This window comes from Octodon degus, unplaced genomic scaffold (genome assembly GCF_000260255.1).
Source record: "Octodon degus isolate 3935 unplaced genomic scaffold, OctDeg1.0 scaffold00151, whole genome shotgun sequence".
In the NCBI taxonomy this organism is placed as follows: Eukaryota; Metazoa; Chordata; class Mammalia; order Rodentia; family Octodontidae; genus Octodon; species Octodon degus.
In genome coordinates, this window is record NW_004524727.1 from 958,066 (window position 1) to 965,712 (window position 7,647).

The 7,647-nt window shown below is 47.6% G+C and overlaps 1 pseudogene; it reads right to left on the reverse strand.

Moving 5' to 3' along the window:
- Nucleotides 1-3,666: 3,666 nt before the first annotated feature.
- Nucleotides 3,667-3,810, reverse strand: LOC111812906 (annotated as a pseudogene).
- Nucleotides 3,811-7,647: the final 3,837 nt, after the last annotated feature.

Sequence of the window (7,647 nt, forward strand, 5' to 3'; positions counted from 1 at the left end):
CCATGGCCTTAAACTCACCAAATCCAACAGCCCAAATTGGTAGTAAAAAACCAGGAATCCAGGGAGCAGTAGACAAACATGCTGTGACTACTGATGGCTTGTACCTGACATTAGTAGTGGAGCTGAGGCTACAGCTCAGATCTGTCTCCCAACTCCCATCACACAGTGGCGTCCTCTGCCACCACTGTCACATGGGGTGGGTGTCCTCATGTGAGGCAGTTATTTTAACTATAGATCCTAAAATAAAGTAATGAAGTCTTTGGCAACTGTGATCCTGGCTCAATGCTCGTGGGATGTTGTTACCTGGGCTGGGTGACAAGTGGAGTTATTTTTAAAAGCCTAGATAGGCTTGCATGGATCAGGTGTAGCCAGAAGCTGGAACCACAGAAGAGCAGCAAAGGTCCTGGTGGAACTCAGTGGGCAGAGCCAGAGGAGGGGGATTCATCCCAAGGAAGGGCACTTGTCCCACAAGCAGAGGCTGAGTACCTGGCAGAGAAAGCACGCGGTGCTCCTGTAATTGTAGGACACCATAGATGTTTGAAGAGGAGAGAGGCACTACTGGGGATTGGAGTGACTTCTAGATGTGGCAATTAAGATCAAGAGCCAAAGCAAATACGCCTGTAAAGGCCCAGGGACAAAACAGCAAAAGAAGAGGGTGTGATGGTGCACATCTGTAATCTGGGAGGCTGAGGCAGGAGGTCTGCTAATTCAAGCCCAGCCTGGGGAATTTAGCAAGACCCTGTCTCAAAACAAAAATAAAAGAGGACAGGCTGGGTACCTAGTTCACTACAAAGACCCTGGATTCAATTTTTGGTACTCAGAAGAGAAAAAGAAAGAAGAAAGAGCAGTATGTAGGAAACTAAACTGGAAAAACTGAACTTGTCTGGAAACTAAACTGCATACAAATAAGGAAAGACCACTGAGTTGGAAATAAGATTTCTACAGCAAAAAGTCAGGGCGGAGCTAACTCCCAGGGAACTAGAGGCCAGAATTTGTGCTTTAGATTGTAGCCATTTGGGATTGAGTTACCAGATAAATACAGGGTGTCCAGTTAAATTCAAATTTCAAGTAAACAATGGATATTCACTTGGACATCTTTATGCTAAGAAATTATTCATTGCATATCTGAAATTCAAATTTAGCTGGGCATTTTGCATTTCTCCTTGCTAAATCTGGCAATCCAAAATGAGAAGCCAAGGCAGTCTGGAGCTAAGGCATACATCAGGCTGCTAATTCAATGCAGCCGGCAGCACCTCGAATGTCCCAACAGATGCCCAGTGGAGCAAGCCAGACCTCTCAGCCAGCACATTCCCTCCAAGTTCTACAGGAAGACTGGACCCCCTTGTGGGGTCTTAGTGTTAAACCTCCTTGAGGCAGGAGATAGGGTAGGGCTAAAGCAGACATTAGAACTCATCACAAAACATAAAAAGCCAGTGGTCATACCCAGAACACAAGAATCAAAGATTCCAGGTGTTTGAGCACTGTACAGGGAACCAATCAGAAAGGGCTAGTCTTAATCCCTCATTTGCATCTGTGCCATTTGCTGGACCAATGAAAAGGTGCTATTTTCAAGCCTTCATTTGCGTGCCAAGTGATGATCTCCTCTCCACAGCAGTCAAAGCTTTGCTCCAGGTCAAGCAAAGGTTTGCCAAGACCACGGTCTTAATGCCTTACTTCTGTGACAGGGAAGCCAATCCAGGATTTTGTGTATTAAGACTCTTTCCTTCTCCTTCCCTTTGGGTTGTTGTGAGTGTTCACCAGCCTGCTCTTGTCCTATTGGGGGAACCTCTGTTCCACCTTCCATGAAACACACACCTTTGCTGCCTTTTCTGTTTTGTTCAATTCCTTGTTCAGGATACAACCTGGAAAGCTACCCCAGACCTCCATCCAGTGTCCATCCAGTGACACCTTCTGTCAATCTCAGCACAGGCACAGCCATTGTCACTGTGCTAACTCAGTTGAAGCGCTAGATATCAATGAACAAAACAGCCTCTTCCTTTGAGCCATCCCCACTGTCCCTGCCTTACACATTTCCATGTTGATTAACCAGCAACTAACCAAAGCCAGCCTGAACTATATATCGAGACTTATCTCAAAAAACAAAAAAATAAAAACCAACCAAGGAGCTTCTAGTAAGGAGTGGTGCCACAGTTCTCTTAATTTCAGTACTCAAGAAGACCACTGTGTTTGAGCCTGGCCTGGTCTACCCAATGAGTTCATAATCAGTGTGAGCTACATAGTAAGACCTGGATTCAAAAAACCAAGAAACAAACAAACAAACAAACAAACAAACAAAAAAAAGGAGTTTGGGATCCTATTCAGAAATTGCCTTGAAACTACTTCAGTCAAATAGTCCTTTCCAAGAAACATGCTCTGAAGATGAAAGCATCTACACTCTTCACACAGTTCAACTGGGATGTATGCATCAAAAGCCTGGTACTGTACCACCACCACAAATCCAGAATGCTACTTACATAGTGGCAGAAGGCTAGTAACTGGTGCAAATTCAAGCCTGTGGATTGGTCTGAGTTTGAGCCTATGATTGATCCAAATTTGAGCCTGCTGCTTGGTTCAAATCCAAGCCCGCTGATAGGTTGAGTCTGAGCATCCCAATTGATCCAAAGCCAGCCTTCTGATTCAAGCTCACTGACTGGTTTAAATTCAAGTCTTCAATTCCAAAATAGATCCTGGTAAGGTCAGCTGGATAGGAAACTCCAAACTGTGGGACTTCTGGGACAAGGGCAGCAGGAGCTGTCAATCACTAATGCCCTCTTCTGGCTGTTAGAGGGAAAGGAGGGAGGTGGTGGTTGATGACCTGTTTCGATTGCACACCTTGCAATGCTTTCTAGGACTGAGGAGGAGAAGGAGGCGTGGAATTTCTGGTAGGGAGAGAATCACAGGCAATGCTTGGGGTCTGTAAAAGTGAAGGTGAAGCTGGGTGTGGTGGTCATACCTGTCGTCCCAGAGCAGGCACCAGGTCTCCTAAGGTCTGGAGTTATGGAAGATCCATAGCTAGGTATGGACAGGGACCCTGACTGCAGAATGCCTAACTTGCCCATCTGCCAGGACCGGAGTGTTTGACCATGTGAGGTTTTTAGGGCAAGTGTGGTGGTGTTCGAAACCCAGAGGGTGGGCATGGGAGCTGCATGGTCAAAATCACAGTGCCAATGGCAGTGGACACAAGCCAGGGTTGTAGCCCTGGATGGTTGGGGGTCAGGGGGAGACAAGATGACCTTTTTCTTTTAGTTTTCTGACGTCTTGACATGGTCGTCCTTGCTGTGTAGTTTCTCAGTTCTCGTTCCAGGGCACCCTGTTCTTGTCCTATTTCTTTTTCTTTTAGGGGGGGGAGATTTTCAATACATTTTATTAAAAGTATGGTTTGGGCAAACAATTTTAACCTTTATTGTTGTCATATTGTACACATGATAAAATTAACTGACAAGTCATATAAATGAACAAAAAAATTCTTTATGCAAAGTATATTTGGATACCTAAATACAATCGGGCTTTGAAAATGAAATCATGTATATAGTTGTATTCCTAAGTGTGTCAGATCCAAAGCTATGCAACAATGAGACTCCTGAAGGGGCAAATCCAGGTACCAACAGAGACACTTTTCTGAATTCCCATGTTTCACCCAGCATCAAAAGCCACCAATCTTTTGGTTCATTTCTTGTGCGTTATTCTGTATCCACATTCTCTACATCTGATTGGATCCCTGGATTTAATTTCATTTTCTGTGTGACATTCTCCACAGATAGCTATCATTGGGGGCTGCTTTGGGGGTTGAACATCCTGCTGAATGTCCATTGCTAGTGTCTGATCTGGGCAACACGCTGAAGGTTCTCACTCTGGCTTTTCTAAACAGAGCCGCCTCTTGTCCTATTTCTACCTCCTACCTCATTAGCCCTGTGGGAGACTCGGGCAGCAGGATCACAAGTTCAAGCCCAGACTAGGCAGTTTAATAATTTTGGAAGACCTGTGTGCTGTGTGAACTGTGTACCTGATACACTGTGTCAACTTGAGAAGTTTAGAAGTTTAATTAAGTGACTCAGCAGGGAGCCAGGATTCTTACTTTGTAAACATCCTCATCCTGGGCAAGAGGCAGACATGGAGTTCTATACCTCCAGCCCCAGGGTAGTAACCTGTTATAATATAAGGAAGGGAGAGAGGCTGGCTAGAAGCCCCCGCTGCTGCCCTTCCCTTTGCTCTTTGCTGTTTTCTGCTGCCATGAACTGCTTCTGTCTCTGAGTATAGACTGAAATATCCACAAATTGTGAGCTAAATAAACCTTTCCTTCCTTAATTTTGAGTGTTGGGTATTTTGTCCCAGCAATGAGTAAAAAGTAACTGAGAAAACCTGTATCAAAATTTAAAAATAATAAAATAATGAAAGGACTCAATGTAAAGTCCCAGGGTTCAATCCTTAGTACTTAAAAAAAAAAAAAAGTGAAAAGCAAGGTGTCCTGGCTCCAGGGTCCCATAGCAAACACCTCCCAGAGAGGACCAGGAAGACAGAATGGCTGCTGTTCCCTGGTGTGCTTGCCCCTGCATGCTTGTTTGGTGGGGTCCTACCTGGCAGAGGGCCCTGGACAGGAGGGGGTGAGGAGGGGCTCAGCATTTCCTTGGCTTCTTTTTGGCCATGGACAAGGTGGCCCTGATGCCCCAGGGCCCTTGGAGTCCTTCACTCCCCAGAAGCCCCTGGCAAACCCGTGTGGCAGAGGTGGAGTCCCTGCCCCTGTTGGCAGCCCTGCCAGCCTTGGGTGATGACAGGAGCCAAGGCGCTTCTGTCATCCAGTCCAGAGTTGAAATTTGGCCCTGCTGGAACATGAACAGGAACAGGGACACAAACTTGGCACTCTCTCTCTCTCTCTCTCTCTCTCTCTCTCTCTCTCTCTCTCACACACACACACACACACACACACACACACACTTCCACTTCATACTTACTCCATAAATGCACAGACCTTTTGAGTTTGTTCTCTGGCCTCACAAAGGCAGATAGACAGACACATATACCTAGGCAGAGGCCACAAACAAGGGAGGAGCAGGCTGGGCACAGTCCTTGCTAAGAGTAGCGATAGAAGCCACCACTAAAGCTGGCAGCCTTTCTGTTCTCAGTACAGGCATGGGAAATATACAATGATGAATTTTTTCCTAAAAAGCCTCATGTTAGCTAGATACGGTGGTGCACCCCTGTGATCCCAGTGCACTTGGGAGGCTGAGGCAGGAGGATTGCAAGGTCAAACCCAGCCTGGGCAATTTAATAAGCTGCTGTTGCAAGATAGAAAGGGCCAGGGACGTAGCTCAGTGCAAAGGTCCCAGGCCCAAGATCTAGTACAGAGAAAGAGAGAGACAGAGATAGAGAGAGACAGAGACACAGAGTGAGAGCGAGAGCAAGAGAAAACGAACAGACATTACACACAGAAATAAAAAATCCTTCTTATACCAACATTGATTTGGCACTTTCTACAAGAGGTGGTCTGCTTGGCTTGGACGCCCCAACAGGCATCGCTGGCTCTGGCTTCATTCATTCCAGGCCAAATGAGTTCATCCAGTCTCCTGCTAGCCCCTGTGGTTCCTGTCTTTCCATCCTGGTCCCAATGACAAAATGGCTAAAAATACCATGTTTGCCACGGTGGCCACCAGCCTGCCCTCCCCAGCAGGTTCATTTTCAGGTCTAGGTGAACGGAGTCACAGCTGACATCTAGGAACAGGTCACTCTTGGGAGTTTTGTGTTAGCTCATTGGCTGGCTGGGAAGAGCATGTCCCTGCTCTGTGCTTCTCACTCTGTGGCATGATTGCTTCTACAAATGAGCTCAATTCCCGTGTGTGTGTGTGTGTGTGCGCACGTGTGTGTGTGTGTGTGTGTGTGTGTGTGTGTGTGCGGGCACGTGCACACACACCTTGTATAAGTAAGAAACTAAATATAAAAATATCTGCTTTCAAATTTAGTCTCCACTCTGACCTTCGGTGTCTGCAGCATAACACTAAACTCTCTGAGCCTCAGGCTCTGGGCTTGTCCAGTGGGGCCAGGAGGACAGTTGTGTTCATCAAACAGGACAGGGTCACATGTGTAAGGACCCTGGCCTGGAGAGCAGAATGTAAATACCTGGTATGTATGCCGCTCCTTTTTTTTTTTTTTTTTTGCTGTTAATATTTGTCTACTTTTGTAGCATAGGGGATTGAACTTGGGCTTTGCACCGAGCTACATCCTCAGCCCCCTTTATTTTTCATTTCTGGAAGGGGTCTCGCAGAATCACTACATTTATTGCTCAGGCTGTTCTTGAACTTTTTTTTTTTTTTTAATGTATTTAGCACAGGATCTCACTACACAGCTCAGACTCATAGCTTCAGCCGTCCCCGCACTGGGATTACAGGCCTGTGCCACCACGCCTGATCTCCGTTGCTGGATCAGCGTGTCCCGGGGCGGGGCCCGTGCAGCATGTGGTGCTGGGGTTCATACCCTGGTCCCTGTGCTTGCCTAAGCAGGCGCTTAGTCCACTGAGCTATCTCACTGGCCCTTGTGCTTGAACTTTTGATCTTCCTGCCTCTGCCTCCCATGGCACCGGGATGGCAGGTGCAAGCCATGACTCTCAGCTTCAGCGATTCATCTTTTGATCTGAGAATAAACAGATCACTTCTTCCCTCCATTACACCTGCATTTGGCAAGCAGGGGTCCTTCACTGGCTCTGTGATTGCACACGACCTGGGGTTGAAGGACTAGGAAGGGCATTATTTTATCTTTGGGGCGTTCAAAGTCTGGTGAGGGGGTAACCACCATGTATGAAGTGTCCCCTGCCCAGCCCTCTCAGCCAGCCTGCCACTGTCCCGAGGTAGGTGTCCAGAAATGCACTTCCAGCCTGCCCTCCCACCCTGCAGCTCTCTGAGCTCACCCAGGGTCCTTGGTGACCTCCAGCCCTGTTCTCTGCATGCAGCTTCTTTGGGTCCAGTTCAGGCCTGGATACCACGCACTCTCTCTGGGGTGCTTGAAAGGGCACGGACAATATTTTGCTCGTCTTGATTCCTGGGCAAAGTCTGGGGCCTGGAAGAATAGTCCCCAAGCCATTCAGTGGTACTGCATGTTTGTTTTAAGAAAGGGGCTTCTTGCTTTCAATGTTCAATGTTGGGCAATTTGGGGGAAAGAAACCATCCCTCAGAACCATGTGACTGTCCACCACACTGAGGCAGGAGGTAACCCTGGAGGCCAGGCTGCTTGCTGGCTGCCCACGGGGTCTGGCATGAGCTGAGCCAGAGTTACCCTGCGTGGCTCCCTCTGTCCTGTGCTTTCTCTTTGCATTTCTGCTTGTGCATCCTGCTGCTTGGGCCCTCTTGGCCAGGCATTTCATGAAAAGGAAGGACCTGTTTCAGAGCGTACTCACTGCTACTCCCTAGGCCCCAGGAAAGAACCCATGGCAGGGCTTGGCAGTGTCTGGCATTTATTCATTTTTTTAAAAAATGTATTTAGTATAGGGTCTACAGGGTCTCACTATATAGATTGGACTCATAGTGATTCTCCTGTTTTCAACCTCCCAAGCGCTGGGATTACAGGTGCGCACCACCACACCCAGTCTCCATCGCTGTCTCAGCGTGGCCCCGGGGGCAGGGCCAGCACAGTAGGGTTGGGCATTGAACTCTGGCCACTGTG